Below are 16,792 nucleotides of genomic sequence, written 5' to 3' on the forward strand. Positions count from 1 at the left end.
TCTTGAAACGACCCAAAGTCTTGCTTGAAGGTGGCTGCTTCGAGCTTTGTGCTCAAATGGAACATGATGTCGTGGTAGGAATTGGCCCCATTGCAAAACCTTCTCTTTCGAACCGCCTGATTTTTTCATACTCTTGATATTTTTTTTTTCTTTTTACTCATCCTGTCTACCAGTGGGATTATTTATCTTGCATATAAAATAGATTATTTATCTGTTTATCTCGCATTCGGAATCTGGAGGGATTTGTTCAAAAACGTGCCTGCAATTCTCTTCAAATATCGGAGGCCCAGATGGAGACAGTAAGGAAGTTTGGATCTATGCTAGCTTTACTGTGCAAGACTTGAGTTTCATCTGTGGAGCTGAGACAGAGCTACAGCTGGAACCGGCTGTGTAATATCACCTCAGTGACAAACAGTTTCCTTCCTTTGTTTGTTGTGGCGACACAAAGCGATCTGGGACAGTGCCCCTGGTTGCTACAGGGATTCTAAAACATCCCTTGGCTTTCGAGAGTATTCACGATCCCCAGTGCTATGAAGTGGTCTCGGATCAGTGGATGCCTTCCCTCTTTTCTAGGAAACTTCCTTCTGGTGATAGCCCTTAGTCCCGGTCTGTCGCTTGTACCCTCCACTGCGGTCTGGGGACTTTTTGCTTGAGCCTCTGGCGGCTTTATATTCCTTGAGTTCTGAGAATCGGGTTCTGTTGGCATGTAGAACTCTCATTAGGAAGCTTTGTTTATGATTATAGTCTTTGTTTATGACTGAGTACCAAACGTGCTGTTTGAAAAGAGCAGGCCAGGAGGCAGTAAGAACCATATCAAATGTACGGGGATAAGTAAGTAGAAATAATCTAGCAATGCAGAAGTTAACTGTGAAAATAATCTCGTGTTGCTAAGAGAGCTGGTGGCTAACTAACCCATGGGAAATAAACAAGTATTCTGACAGCACTGTAAAAAAAAGCAGATTCTGTTCACAAATCAGGGTCATAATGGAAAAACATCCTGCCCTGTGGTGCGCCTCTGAGCTCTGGTTCAACTCTTGGTTCCTTGGGAAAGATGATCAATTTGGCACCCCAGCTCAGCAAGGCACGGCCCACGAAGTCTTACCCCTTCCCACTGTCCTGAGTTCTAAGCGCAGAGAATCAGCTGTAAAACACCTCCTAGTTTCCTAGAACTAATGGGGTTTGACACACTGATCCATTGTGCTGATGCACCATTGGCTTCTCTTCAGGGTGCTCGCAAACTATCAACTCCCAGTGTGTTACAGATTGTAAGACCTAAGCTCTTCTCTTTTTCTGGGGCAGTTAGGTCAGCTATGAAGTTTCTATCAGAAGGGAGGCACAATCCTTGACAAACCATTCTTACACTCCATTCCCTAACGTTCCCACCTGAGGGCTGATGACGCTTGACTTTGAATCAAACCAGGTGCCCTGGAGCCCAGAGGAGAGCTGTGATTTGAGAATTCAGAAGCCAAAACAATATCTTGTTAGAAGAAGAATTTCTTGCAAACTGTGCTAGCTTAACTGCAGGCACAGTCAGATATTTAGTGTTAATGGGTGAAAGCCATGGCCAAGTTGTGGCCAACCATATTAACACTTCTGAAGGCAAAAAGCAAACATAGAGCAAAGGTGAAGTCACCACAGTAAAGGGGAAAAGTTAAAAGGAAGAAGAAAAATAAAATCAAAATCTTGCTTGAAAAAATAAGGCAGTGAAGTAAACCCCTATGATTGAAGACAAAGTAGAGAAACAAAAATACTTGGGAAGAGAAAGAAGCTATAATCACAGATAATAATAATAATAATAATAATAATAATAAGCAGTAATAGTAATAAATAAGAAGGGGAAGAAGAGGAAGAAGGAGAAGGAGGAGAAAAGTTAAATACTTAAATAGCATTTTATGTATCAAGATCTGTTCTGGTGTTTTACTTTTTTTAAGTTTATTCATTTATTTTGAGAGAGAGAGAAAGAGAGAGAGAGAATTCCAAGCAGACTCCACACTGTCAGCGGGGAGCCCAACTCGAAGCTCAACCCCATGAACCTTGAGCTCATGACTTGAGCCAAAACTGAGACCAGAGGCTTAACCATCGAGCCATGCAGGCATCCCGTGTTCTGGTGTTTTAGAGATGTGAATTTTTTAATCCTCACAAAAATCCTACGATGTGTTATTATTTTACAGGCAAAGAAACCAAGTCACCAAGAGGTTACATTAGTATCTAGTGTGTTTCATACTGAGACATTTCTAGGCTTATAGACAAGTTCTTGTTGCAGGACTTAGACAATACAGTTTCTTTGACTGCGTCTTTCCTTCAATAATCGTATCCAAGATCTCAACAGGTCTGCAAGCCCTACTTCCAAAATATATGCCAAATCTGTCACGTCTCTTCATCCTTCCTGCTGCTCTTTCCATCAAGGGCACTGTTACTTCACCCAGATGATATCAATAGCTTCTAGATAGACTTCCTGCTCTTTCTTCCCTCTTAAAATCCTTTCAGCAATTAAAATAAGCTTGGGAGGGATGCCTGGGGGACTCAATTAGTTAAGCGTCCACCTCTTGATTTCTGCTCAGGTCATGATCTCACAGTTCATGAGATCAAGCCCTGCATTGGGCTCTGCACTGACAGTGCATAGCCTGCTTGGGATTCTCTCTTTTTCTCTCTCTCACTCCCTTTCTCCCTCTCTCAAAAATAAATAAACTTTAAAAATGAGATAAATCAGATTCTATTTCTTGATTTAAAACTTTCCAATGATTCCCCATCGCACTTAGAGTAAGTACATTCTAAGCTCCCTACCCTGGTTTATAATTCTTTATAGGATTTGGCCTCTCCAACTTCATCTCATTCCATTCTCTTTCCCTTTGTTAGTGGTAGTGGGCTCAAGTTCCAGTAACTTGTCCGTCACCTTAGAAGAAATCTATCCACATGTCCCCAAACATTGGACCTTTACGAGGGTCCAAGGTGCTTGCTGCTTCTGCTCACCATATGTGATTAGTATAATATCAATATGATGGGTCAGTTTGCCGTTCTGTAGGATGTCAAGACAGTTAGGGTCCCTGGAATTCTATCAGGGCGGAGAGCAAGAGAATAAACATAGCCCTGAGCAAGAGAGTGAACATGTACTCACTCTTGTCTTACATAAAAGCAAATTGCTTGTGATTCTTTACTGATGGATTTGGAAAAGAACACATCCACCAGGTTGATAACCACATACCAGATGCCAGAAACTGCGCAGTTCTGTTCTAGTAGAGATCTCTCATCTGACATGGCAGCTGAAACTGGGGCTGATTTTAGGCTTACAGAAGTTCACTTTCATCCACCGTGATTCATCTGGTGTTTGCTGGGACCAGACAGTTTAATTAAAAGGGAATGGGGCGAGACCACAAACCCTGCCTCTCTCGACGTCTTTGATGTTAATAGTATGCAGGATTTGTCTAACTTACAAACTTGGCTGGGGTACTGGAGAAGGGGCAATTTCTGGGTCTTGTCCTAAATAGTTCCCTTACCGTTGATGACTCTCACTGAACAACTCAGAGAACCAATGTGAGAGACTGCTAATTGTTCAATATGTTCATCCCAATTATGCACTTAGGGATTAGAAAGCCACTCGGGATTCCCTTTATAAAAGGCTTTCCTATATGCTAGAATGTACTCTAACTGGAGGGCCATATTGACACTTAAGGTTCCCGGATGTCAGTGTCAGTTAAGACTCCTTATCCAACCATCCTTTTGAAAGCTGGGTGTTCCTGCCTCCCCAGTGAAGTTACCCTGGTGAACGGCTGCAGTTCATTTGGGAAAAGGATCGGGGAATACCGACAGGATATGCTGCTGGTGATGTCATACAGTTCCCCGGGAGGCTGGTGTCCACTTGAATGGATAATTCTGGGTTTGCGATCTAAACTTAAATCTGGAAACTGGGTAAAGGATCACGATTTTCCATTGCAGCTGATGGCATTCTTCATTTCCATGCCTCTCATCTTCCTTTTCTTCTTACAATTTCGGTAACACCGCAGTGGGTAGTCTGTGTATCTTGTCCCTGGGGATACTGTGATCCTTCAGCGATTGAGAGACATAGTCTTACTGACCCTCTTCCTTTCTGTCCATTGCAGCGATAACATCCACTTCGTCTCTGGCAGCTAAGCATCATTGCCTGGTGATGCCATCGTAGACACCCATCATTCCCATTGACACAGAGGGCCAACTAAGTTGTCCGCTCTCACCCACAAAGGATAGATAGACTCCCCTCTCGTTGTCTAGACATGGAGGCGTCCTCGGAGGCCCGCCCCACCCCCGCTCTGGGGTGTGTTAGCAGTTGGTGGATTTTCTGACCTCCTATGATGAATGCGTTCTAACATACATCTTCTGATATCTTCAATAATGCCATATGAAGGCAATTTGATCCTCTCTACTTCACACGTTGTAGGTCATTTTTTGACCAAGCTTCATAAAGTCTTCTCAGCCACGTTTAAGAATCATTTCCAGGTAGCTTTGTCAGGATGTTAAAACCGGAGTCACCGGAAAGCACATCCATGTGAATAAATCGCTGGTCTCTGGTCATGTGTTCCACTCCCTCGGTCTCCAGTCCAACACGCTGAGAATACACGCACAAGTTTTCCTGCAGTTCTTGCTAGTGGGGATTAACCAAGTGCCATAATTAGTCCCCTTCTACTGGAAACAGAAACTGCAGCAAACTTCCTGGGCTGTGGTGAGCTCTGACATGAGTAAAACAAGCAATAAGCCTGAGGGCAATAAAAGGTGCTAAGTGCAAATCCTGAAGAGGACGAGAATTATTTTGTGCGACACCTGCCTCAGGTGATGCCTTTGCAGAATTCCGGTAAGTGGAGTTGGTTCTCCTCTCTGAAAGGAGACTGGGAACTCCCTCTGTCGGCCCAGAGATTTTAGAGGAATCTAGAAGCTGGATCAGATCAGGCTCAAACATAGGAAAACCATCCAGAGAGACTTCAGCTTCCAACAAATGGAATAATGGAGACCAGATTTACCCCTTGGCCTGGGGGGTGGGGGGGTGGAAAAAAAGGATAATATACATGCAACAATGATATTCAAGGCACTGGACACTGAGCAATGAACAAGAGTGATTACCACTGGGAACAAGAAGATCCGCCCTATAATTGCCCCAGCTGGCTGCTTCAAGGTTTTGGGCTTATGGTCCTGGGAAGAAGAATCCAGGGGAAGCCTGGTAGACTCTGTGAGTTGAGGAAACAAGGTTGAGTGCATGAAAACCCAGGCGGCTAGAGTTTGTAGCACAAAGTACAAGTGCAGGAAACGGTAAGACTTTGAATTTTAAAAATAGCATTTCAAATACCAAAAACTTGTACACTGAACGTGGAAAAACATTCTCGAAAGAAACTAAAGAAAACCTAAATATATGGAGAGATGCATCGTGTTCCTTGGTCAGAAAATTCAATACCAGGAAGATGTCCGTCCTCTTTAAACTAATCATAGATGTAATGCAACACCAAGTGAAATCCCAACAGGCTTTGTGGTAGAAACTGCTAAGGTAATTCTAGAAGAGCAAAATCAACTTTGAAAATGAACAATTTTGAAGGACTCCACGGGTGTTAAGACTTCTTCTAAAAAGAAATTCATGGATACATGCAGTGCTGGAGTCAAAATTAAGAAGTAGATCAATAGAACCAAGGCAAGAGTCTAAACTTAGACCCATATAAATACGGACAACTTGGTTTTGTACAAAGGCAATTAATGGTGAATCATCTTTTCAACAAATAGTGCTGGAATAATTGGATATCCAAATGCAAAAATTAAGCGTAGATCTCAACCTCACACCATGTAAGAAATTTAACTCAAAATGGATCATAGACTTAAGTGTAAAACTTAAAACCATACAACTTCTGGAAAAACATAGAAACAAGTCTTAGAATCCCTGGGATAGGCAAAGAGTTCCTAGACATAACACCAAATGTATTGTTCATAAAACTTCAAATTGGTAACTTGAGTTTCATTAAAATTAACTTTTGCTCTCCAAAAGACACTGTTTAAATGAAAAGACAAGACACAAACTGGGAGAAAATAGTTACACATCATATATCTGAAAAACACTTTTTCCAGAATAGAGAAAAGAACTCTCAAAAACTCAATAACAAGAGAACAAACTATCCTATTAATAAATGGCAAAAAACATCTGTACAGACGCATCACCAAAGAAAATGTGTAGAGAGCAATTAGGCACATAAAAATATAGCCAACATAATTAACCATTAGGAAAAAATGCAAATTAAAGCCATGCTGGGATAACATTACACATCTGTCACAATGATCAAAACCTAACAACAACAAAAAACTTACCCATACTAAGTGTTGAGGGTCCAGTGCACCTGGAACTCTTACTCTGTTCAGGTGTGAATGGAAAACCATGAATCCACTTTGGAAAATAGTTCACCAACTTCTTAAAAATGTAAATATATGCTTACCGTGTGATTCAGCCATTCTATAATATGTATTTACAAAAAAAAAAATGACAGCATATATTCATGCAAACAATTTTTTTCCTTTATTTATTTTTGAGAGCTAGAGAGAGACAGAGCACAAGTGGGGGAGGGGCAGAGAGAGAAGGAGACACAAAATCCAAAGCAGGCTCTGCTCTGAACCCAACGCGGGGCTCGAACCCACAAACCGTGACATCGTGACCTGAGCCAAAGTCGGACGCTTAAGCCACCCAGGTGCCCCTCATGCAAACAATTTTTGACGGCTTTTATACTTCTATCTTTCAAATGTAAGTATGTAATCTGTGTGACTTAATTTTTGTACATGGTGTGAATTAGAGGTCAAAAGCTGTTACTTTCTTATAGTTCTGCAATGCCATTTTTGCTATGAAACAAGTTTCTGGATATCCATGGATGTCTTTCTAGGATCTTATTTCTGTTTCTTTGGCCTTTTATTTTGTTTTCATCTAGGCACTAATACCCATGCCACCTGAATGGCATTTCCATACATATTTCAGAATCGCCCTGTCAAATTGCACAAAAAAAGAGTTGTACTTTTTATTGGATTGCCCTGAAGCTATAATCAATTTGGAGAGAATTAACATTTTTGCAATATTGAGTTTTCCGATTAAATAATCATGATATATCCTTCATATGTTTATGTGCCATTTACTTCCTCTTAATAATGTTTTGTAATTTTTTGCATTGAATTCTTACACATCTTTTGTTAGATTCATTCCAGCTACTTGATTCTTTGTAATCCTAGGGATTTTTTAAAACTACAAAAACACTAATACAGAGGGATACATGCATCCCTGTGTTTATTGCAGCATTATTTACAATAGCCAAATTATGAAAGCAGCCCAAGTGTCCACACGATATGATATATATCATATATATCGTATATAACACATGATGGAATATTACTCAGCCATAAAAAGAATGAAATCTTTCCATTTCCAATGGCATGGATGGAGCTAGAGAGGATTATTCTAAGCAAAATGAATCAAAGAAAGACAAATACCATATGATTTCACTCATATGTGGAATTTAAGAACCAAAATAAATGAGCAAAGCAGAGAGAGAGAGAGAGAGAGAGAGAGAGAGAGAGAGGAACCAAGAAACAGACTCTTAACTATAGAGAAAAAACTGAGGGTTTCCAGAGGGAAGGTGGGGGGAAGCTGGGGAAAATAGGTGATGGGGATTAAGGAGGGCACTTGTGGTGAGCACCAGGTGATGTATAGAAGTGTTGAATCACTGTATTGTACACCTGAAACTAACATAACACAGTATGCTAACTATGATGGAATTAAAATTTAAAAAGTAAAAATAAATAGAATTCTGTTTCTCACGACTTGCTGTTGGTGTGTAAAACTTCAATCAACATTTTAATATTGACTTTATACCTAGCAACCTTGCTGATAAACTGTATTATTAGTTTTAATGGTTTATTTGTAGTTTTTAAAATTTCAGATAATCGGTACAGAATTAGAATACCATTGACAGGGAGACTTAATGAGATGTACACATGTTAAATGTGATTTCAAGATATTTTGATCAAAAAGAAAGGGTGCACAGAGTAGAAATACAGATTACATCATTCAAGGACACCAGTATTCATGTGAAATAGTATGATATCTGCATCTGGTTCCCAAATTTTGTCCCCTAGTAAAGTTCTCCACTAAAACAAACACAAACAAAAACAAAACAAAAAAACAAAAAAGAATGCCAACAAAATAAAACAAGAAACCGTTACAAAAACACTGGACATTCTTAGAGTAGAGAAAATTTTGTAGCTTGAATACCTTGTTGCTTTGGAGCAAAGGTTCTTAAGTTCAGAGATGACGTCAAAAAGGCACAAGAAACCAAATTAAAGGTGTTTCCACTGGTTGATCTGGTGGCAATTTGCGAGTCAGAAGAAAAAGCAGAAGTTCCAGTTAATTAGGCAAGTGTAGTGTGTAAAACTCGTAAATTAATCATGGTTCTTAAAAGAAGATTAATTTTTTTTCCAATTAGCTAGTGTCATACCCAAGTTAACTTATCTTGGAAACCTTGTCTGTGTAAAAGCGGATTGTCAATGGGATACTTCTAAAGGAGTTAATCCCCAAGTTTAAAATGTTCTTATCCATAAGAGTAACAGGGCACGTGCTTTATAGGACAAATTGCAATGAAAGTCTAGGAAGCTTTACGGAATCAACAACACTGCGACTGTTCCTTCATCTGGAATTAGATGAGTTGGTAAAACCTTTGACTTCTTTCATTTTTCTTTTTTTTTTTTAAATGAGCATTTCTGAGGCCTTGAAACTCTGCTAAGACCAGTCATATTCTTGCAAGGACAGTCCTCTCTTAAATAATATTTTACTAGTTATAAATTCATAAAGGGCTAGGTTGAGACAATCCAGTAAAAAAAAATATGTAGGCTCTTTAAAAAAAATTTTTTTTAACATTTATTTATTTTTTAGAGACAGAGAGAGACAGAGCATGAGCAAGGGAGGGGCAGAGAGAGAGGGAGACACAGAATCGGAAGCAGGCTCCAGGCTCCGAGGCATCAGCACAGAGCCTGACGCAGGGCTTGAACTCACGAACCGCAAGATCGTGACCTGAGCCAAAGTCAGACGCTTAACCGACTGAGCCACCCAGGCGCCCCTGTAGACTCTTTCTTACAATCCAAATGAGTAGAGTCATAAGGAGGGTGCCCTGGAGGATAATTGTGTTTCAGAGTTCACCCCTGCGAGAGGACAGTGTTTTTCCATCCCCGACTTGTCAGCTTCATGAACCGCTCAGCATTCAACAAGACTGTTCACTGGACAAATCTCTCAAGCTTTCCTTACCCCAGAATCCTTGTCTCTGTTTCTGACTCACCAGTTTGACTTTTGCCACCCGATCTTAAGTCTTAAAACAGTGGGACAGTGCTGATGACCTGTTTTCTGCCAGGAGAAAAATGATTGAAATACTTCTTACCATCTGAGGGATGGAACTCTACTTAAGACCTACCCATTGGCCCTGTGACCAACCACCACACTAAGAACTGCTCCATTTGTAGTGAAAGGACCTGTAAATGATAATCACGCAGAAGCTTCGTGGCTACCACACCGACGATCTCTAGAGGCTGCACTTACTGTCCCAATTGGCATATAAAGAGTGAATCCAAATTTTAAGGGGTACATATATGACAAAAAGAAAAGGAAGCCAAGAGCCTCCACGTGCCAATATGTAGAACACGAACTCACAGCTTGGGTCAAAAACAGAATAGGAAATAAATTGAGAAGAAAATTATGGAACTTGGACAGATTCAGGTTTCTGAGGAGATGGTAACACAAGGGAGAAACACCAAAATGGGGGAGCAGTGGGTCAAAATGTATTTTACTTTCTTTCAGAAGGATATATAGTACCAGAAACCAGTGTTTCTGCTTACGTGCCAGTTTTTAATTAGCAATTTTTTTTTTTTTGGCCAGCAAATACTATTTATTTGTTTGTTTAGTTACTTATTTATCTAATCTGGCCCTGTATGCCACAGGTTTTGTTATTGGTTTTGTTTTTTTCTAATCTCCTGTCACCCAAGGAGAAAATGATGAGCACAGTACCATCAAATAAAAAAAAAAAAAAGTTTACTCTTATTTCTTCAAATAATAAAGGATAATAATTATCTCTGCTTCCTTCTCTCTCTCCTTTCCTTCCAGGACTCCTGTTATGAGTATATTGGTCCACTCGATTATGTCCTACAAGTCTCTGAGGTTATGTTTATTTCTCTTTATTCCTTTCTTATTTCTGGTCCTCACACTGGATCATCCCAAGGGACCTGTCTTCAGGTTTGCTGATACATTCTTCTGATTACTCATATCCACTGTTGATCTGAATGATGGTCCCCCCAAATTTCCATGTCCTGCCCCAGAATCTGTGAATATATTGTCACACTGCAAGGAAGAATGAAGATTGCAGAGAGGATTAAGTACGCTAGTAAGTTGTCCTTAAGATAAAGACATTATCATCGGTTATCTGACGTGTCCAGTGCCATCCTAAACCACAAGAGTCCTAAAATGGGGTAAAAAGAGGCAGAACAGCGAGAAACTGAGAAATAGCATTGTGAGAGAGATTTGATCTGCCATTGTTGGCTTTAAAGATGGAAAAGGGCTATGAGTGAAGGAATGCAGGAAGCCTCTAGAAACTGGAAAAGATCAGGAAACAGATTCTTCTTAGAGGCTCCAGAAAGAAATACAACCCTGCCGATGCCTTGATTTTAGCCCAGTGAGACCCATTTCAGATTCTCTCAAAAATAAGCATTACAGTCTTTGTCTAGTAAGGCCAATATCTGTGCTTTCTTAGGATAGCCTCTACTGACTTCTTCTTTTTGGGTATGGGCCATACTATCTTGTTCTCTTCCCTACCCTAATTTTTTGTTGACAACTGAACATTTTAAGTAATATGAGGTAATATCATTGGAAATTAGATTCTCCTCACCTCTTCCCTCAGGGTTTGCCACTGTGACTGTTTTTTTGTTATTTTTTATTGTTTAATGACTTTTCTGAAGTGATTCTCTCCAATATACATTCTCTTTCATGGGTGACCCTTGAAGTCTTGCTTAAGTTCACTTAGTGGTCAGTTAATGATTGAACAGAGATTTCCTGAAATGCTTGTAACCAGTAAATGTCCCCACATTTGCCATCGGGTCTGGTGTGTGTGTTGGCGGCACACTTTACAACCCTCTCTCAGCCTTCGCTGCCTGCTTGCTCAGAGCCTCAAAGTTAGCCAAAGGTGAGAGCTTAGGGCCTTCTCAGTTTTTCTTTCCTGAGAATGCTCATAGCCCTGGACAGGTACACAACCCCTTACGTGCATGTGGTCTTTCTGACTTCCCAGCAATGTATCAGAGCTTCTCAAAGCCAACTCTGGACATTTTATTCCCTGGATTTTCCTTTTAAGCTTTTTGATCAGCCTCTTGTGCACCTGACCTTTTGTTGCCATCTTAGGCAGTCATGATGTTAAACAATTGTCTATGATTGTTTTCAACAAGTTTCTTTGGGCAAAAAAACAGATCATACTGGGAGAACTCGGGGTCAGGTCAGCTCAAGACAGTCTTTCAAGCAGGGTCTTCCAGTGAACTCCCAGACAGGGAATGGAGTTTGGAACAAGTTCCTATCCAGATCAGCCCTTTAGTGTGATTGCCAGGCTGTTCATTTTTACTGTGATCATAGTCTGTTGGCCGTCAGGGACACTGCAAAGTTGGATAGAGGGGATGGGAATATGAACAGCTGAAGTTCTACAAAGTTGCTGTTCTTATCAAGATTCAGCCATTTTTCTTGAATAAACACTCCCTGGATTTCTGAAGCTTTGGTTAAGTTCCAGAGTTGGAAAAAGTTAATTCTGACAACTTTGCAATATTCTCATTGCTTTTATGGAGGAGATCATTTTCCAAGGTCCTGACTTTGCCAGTTTTGTTGACATCACTTTAAATTAGTTTTAAGGGAGGGGGGGGTGGTGCCTGGCTGGCTCAGTTGGTAGAATGTGTGACTCTTGCTCTCAGGGTTGTGAGTTCGAACTCCGTGTTGGGTGTAGAGATTACTTAAGAATGAAATCTTTAAAAAAAAATGTTAGTTTTTTGTTTTGTTTTAAAATATTTATTTAGTTTTGGGAGAGCGCAAACAGGGGAGGGGCAGAGACAGGGGGACAGAGGATCCGAAGCCGGCTCTGTGCTGACAGGCTAACAGGAGTGAGCCTGATGCGGGGCTCGAACTCACGAACCGTGAGATCATGACCCGAACCAAAGTCGGATGCTCAACCAACTGAGCCACCCAGGCGCCCCTAAAAAAAGTTTGTTTTAAGGTTTGCTAATTTAAATTAATTGCAAAATCTTAAAACTATGTCTAATGTGAAAATTAATCATAGATCCAAAATGTATTAGTGAGTATAAACAATGCAGCAGTAAAAGCTTTCTCAGCAACTTAAGGTTTGTTTTCAGAGTAATAAATGGAAGCTCTTAATGGTTGAGATGAGCAAGCCCAATTCTTTGCTTTCCGTGACTTCTCAGTTTTTTGTGATGCCTAAGTATAGCTCAGTGTTCTTGTTGTATTATTTCTATACCTAGCAAATCTACATGTTAGTATTAACCTCAGAGAAATACACTTGTCCAAAAGAGCTGAATTCCAAGGGTTTACAAAACAGAAGAAGTTGGTAACAATTGGTGTTTCTAGCGATATGAGAACTAGTTAAATAATTTCTGCATATTAGATAGCTACTAAAAAGACTTGCTGGGACTTTGTGTACCGATACAGAAAAATATTCATTACATAGTTTTAAGTAAAAAAAAAAGTGAGTAACTGTATTTATGTATGTTTTGGTACTGATTATGTTTAAAAACCAGGAAGTTAAAGCATAACTATTTCTACATGTTCATATATGCTCATAATTATCTGTAAAAGTATCTAGAAATGTGCACATAAAATTAACATCGTTGGTTATTTCTGGTGGTAATTGTGGAATTGAAGCTGTATTTTGGTTGAGGTGGGGGAGGGAGGATGCGGAGAAAGGATGGATTATATAAGAATATTAACTTTGCTTTGTTTGAGATTTAAAAAATCGATTACAGGTATAACTAAATTAATGTAAATTAAAAATAATATAGGTATAACTAAAATAAATTTTTACGTATGAACATATAAAATTATTGTTGGATATCACAGCAAGCAAAAGCCAAATAGTAATTACCTTAATGGCTCTGGAAGCTTAAGTATAAATGCAGTTTTCATATATGTATTTTTCTGTTTTTTCCACATTTTTTATGTAATAAGCATTTATTACTTTTGAATAACAAAATTTTTAAATTTTACACAGGTAAATATAGATAATAGAGAGTAAACAAGGAATCTCCAGTACTATTTTAATACTTTAATAATGTTAATAGTTAAATAAAAATTATAATTTTGGTTCATAATCGAACAATAGTGCCTTTTGCATCTTGTGCAAAATGTGTAATAGTTGGAGAAGCCTATTTGTTTATTTAAAAATTTTTTTAACATTTATTTATTTTTGAAAGAAACAGAGACAGAGTGCGAGTGGGGGAGGGGTAGAGAGAGAGGGGGAGACGCAGAATCCGAAGCAGGCTCCAGGCTCTGAGCTGTCAGCACAGAGCCTGACACAGGGCTTGAACTCACGAACCGCAAGATCATGACCTGAGCTGAAGTCAGATGCTTACCCGACTGAACCACCCAGGTGCCCCAGGAGAAGAAGCCTATTTGTATTGGCCTGGAAACTAAAACCTATTATCATTAATAATAGGGAAAAAGTTTTTCTTTCTCTTTGTTTTTGAATGAGTCTGCTATATATTGGGACAGAATTTTTTAGAGCTTCCCAGAAGGTTCTCCTTGAAAATTACACCTCTGAATAACTCTAGCATGTATTAAAATCAATCATGAGCCTGGAAAGTCATATATACTTTAATTGAATATACGTGGTTAAATCCCCTAAGATGAACTGACATTTATTCAACTTTCCATCATAGCTTCCTATGCCCTTTGAAGGTATAGATTGAAATGTATCTTACATGCACATGACAGAGGTGACCCAAGAAATGCCACTGATTTTTTTAGACATTTCACAATTCACTACTCTACTCCTTAAAAGCAATCTCTTATCAATTTATGTCTTATTTTTCTTGTTCTTGCTCTTGAGATGCTGATATCCTGCATACAGAAGTCACTGTGATCACGTGACCGTATCAAAGAGTTTCTAAAGATGTCTTGAAATGAGGCAGTCTAATTACAGTCTATTCTTTGATCCCTCTTGATGTGTCCTGGTCAATATACCCACCACCAACCTTCTCAAAGATGGCAGCACCATACCACCATTTGCCCACAAAAGAACTCCAAGTTGGTCTAAATGTTTGGGTGTCTCCCAACACTACCTGTCAGTCCCTTTCATCCCCCGACAAAACTAGCATGAACTAATGTCAGCTCCTTTCCTGGGGCTGTAGAAAAGAAAATGTGACCCGAATAAATAATGTATTGCAAATGTCAAAATAAATTTCAGCTAAAAATGATATTTTTCAACGAGATCTAGTGAGAAGACTGTTCAAAAGGCAGAGTTAGAGTTTCCTGGTTCTACATTTAATTAACTCAATCTGACTTTTATTATGCTTTGTGTTATGTGTTTCCCTGTTCGGTAAACAAACAGCAGAAAATTAAACTAGGGCAACTGCCAACTAGCAGTAAATTTAATTGAAAAATAATAAATTGCCATGGGGTGCTGTAGGGTTCTGTGCAGATAAACTTATTTTTCCTGGAAAGTTTCCACTTGCATTTGTCACAATGTGATCTATAAAAGGAACAAAAGAAGTGAAATACGGTACTTGATGGTAGATGTGTTAAGAGTGGAATGGCCTTGGAGGGTAATTCATAGGCTGGTTTCTGGGACTTTCGACGGATGAGCTGTGTTTCCTCCTGAAGCACAGAGCTGGCTTCCAGAGGAGTTCTAACTCTGCCCTCTGAATCTGCCGAACCTGCTGAAACTGTGCCCTATCAACTTTCAGAGAAAGCTTGCTGAGGAAGAAGCCTGAGTGTACATGATTTAGGGCAAAGGGAGACTGCAGACAGAAAAGGCTAGTCCTCAATAATTCCATGCTACGTGCCTAATAACTGCTTAAGTCCTTCAAACTTGATACGAATCAAAAGTATTTCTAAACATTTGGCTATTTATTTTCCTTCCTTGATATCTTTTCCTGGCGTATAGGTAAGCTTCTAATGATTCTCTGTTAGAGGTCATGTCCAGGCAGGAGAGGTTTAAATTAAGTCAGGAAAAAAAATAGGGGCTTTCTGCATGATGTGAAAACTACCACATCTGGTTCTCTGTCTCACAGTGTGGAGGGCAGGTATCTGTTTATCTGATTGTAGATTCTATCTTCCAGGTTCAAGTGCCGGGAATGGAACAAAGTTCCCATTCCTTCCCTCAGATCCCCCAAGCATAAGTGGAATCACTGGACTGAACACACAGACCATCTTTTCTTCTTCCGCTTCTGCTGCAGAGAAGGAAGTTGCTCAGTTATTCTCCAAATTTCTAGCAACAGTTCCCATAATGGACCTCGATCCTTCACTAGGAGGCTGCTTGGCTTAAAAGAATCCACTGGCTGGTGTTAGATATTTGTTTGGACTCAATATCCACTCCTTGCTTGTTAAATAGACTTTGAAGAGTTGTTTATTCATTCAGTGGATATTTTCTAAGTACTAGCTATGCACCTGGTACTATTCCGGGTACACGGGGCTTAGAAAAAAAAAGACAAAAAAAATCCTCTGACTTCAAGGAACTTACACCTTCTTAGGGGAAAGGCAGACAGGCAAAGTAAGTGACCATGTCATAAAACAGTGGTCACTAAGGAGAAGTAATGTGGAGTTCTAGAAGTCAGCAGCTGGTTTTGATAAACGTCCCTGAGAAGATATCATTTGCAAAAAGACTTGAAGGAAAGCAGAGTGTGACTTGAAGACATTTGAAGGCGGGACATTCAGGCAGAAGAAACAACCGGTTGCCATTGGCAGGAGCATGTCTGGGGTGTCCTCGGAAGGGCACAGAGTCCAGTGCAGCAGAAATGGAGTGAAGGAGGCAGAAGGTAAGTCGTACGGGTAGCAGAGGCCAAATGGTACGGGGTCTTTGCAGCTTGTGTAAGGATTCTTAACTCTAGGGAGGGGGACAGGCTACAAGAAGGCTTTGGGCAGAAGTGACAAGACTTCACTCTGATCCAGTGTGGGAAGAGACTGCAGGAGGCAAGAGGGGGTGCAGGAGACCAGTTAGACACTGCTTCAGTCGGCAGGGCAACCATGGTGGCTCGGTTCAGTGTGTTCATCATGCGAAGTGAAGAGCTTCCGGAATAACCTGACGTGGTTAGCCAGTTTCATAATCTCTACAATGGGGAGATAAAACTTGTACTTGGTTATCTTAAGAACTGACACAACGTATGTAAATGTGTATTGCATATGTAATAAGGGACCAAGAAACGTTCACTCCTGTTTCAGAGCTTCTCGCCTAAAAAGTGACCATGGGACCATGAGAACCACGGGCTTTTGCAGGTTCGGTGGTTGTAAATTTAACTCAAAGAGTTGGAGGCTGCAATTTATAAGTCATATATAATGACTTTAAAAAATTGACAAGGAATGATGCTGACAGCCATAGAGAAGTGAAGGACTTACTTATGTACATGAAATTATATTTTTAAAACAGTCCTGGAGTTTATAAACCAGACTCGTGATAGTTGTTGTAATCTGGAAGGTAGAGAAAAGGAAGGAAGAAGGAAAGGAGGGAAGGCAGAGAGGGACTGTTCAGAGGGAGAAACAATCAGATTAACCATAATCTACTTTAAGCAGATG

General features: G+C 40.0%; 1 long non-coding RNA gene across 1 annotated transcript in view; it reads left to right on the forward strand.

Moving 5' to 3' along the window:
- Positions 1-16,245, forward strand: part of LOC144614244 (uncharacterized) — a 191,807-nt gene extending 175,562 nt beyond the window's left edge. Inside the window, exon 4 of the long non-coding RNA XR_013551864.2 lies at positions 15,343-16,245. This is a non-coding gene — a long non-coding RNA (uncharacterized LOC144614244). The remainder of the gene's footprint in view (positions 1-15,342) is intronic.
- The last annotated feature ends 547 nt before the right edge of the window (positions 16,246-16,792 follow it).

This window comes from Panthera onca, chromosome E1 (genome assembly GCF_046562875.1).
Source record: "Panthera onca isolate mPanOnc1 chromosome E1, mPanOnc1 haplotype 2, whole genome shotgun sequence".
Taxonomy (NCBI): domain Eukaryota; kingdom Metazoa; phylum Chordata; class Mammalia; order Carnivora; family Felidae; genus Panthera; species Panthera onca.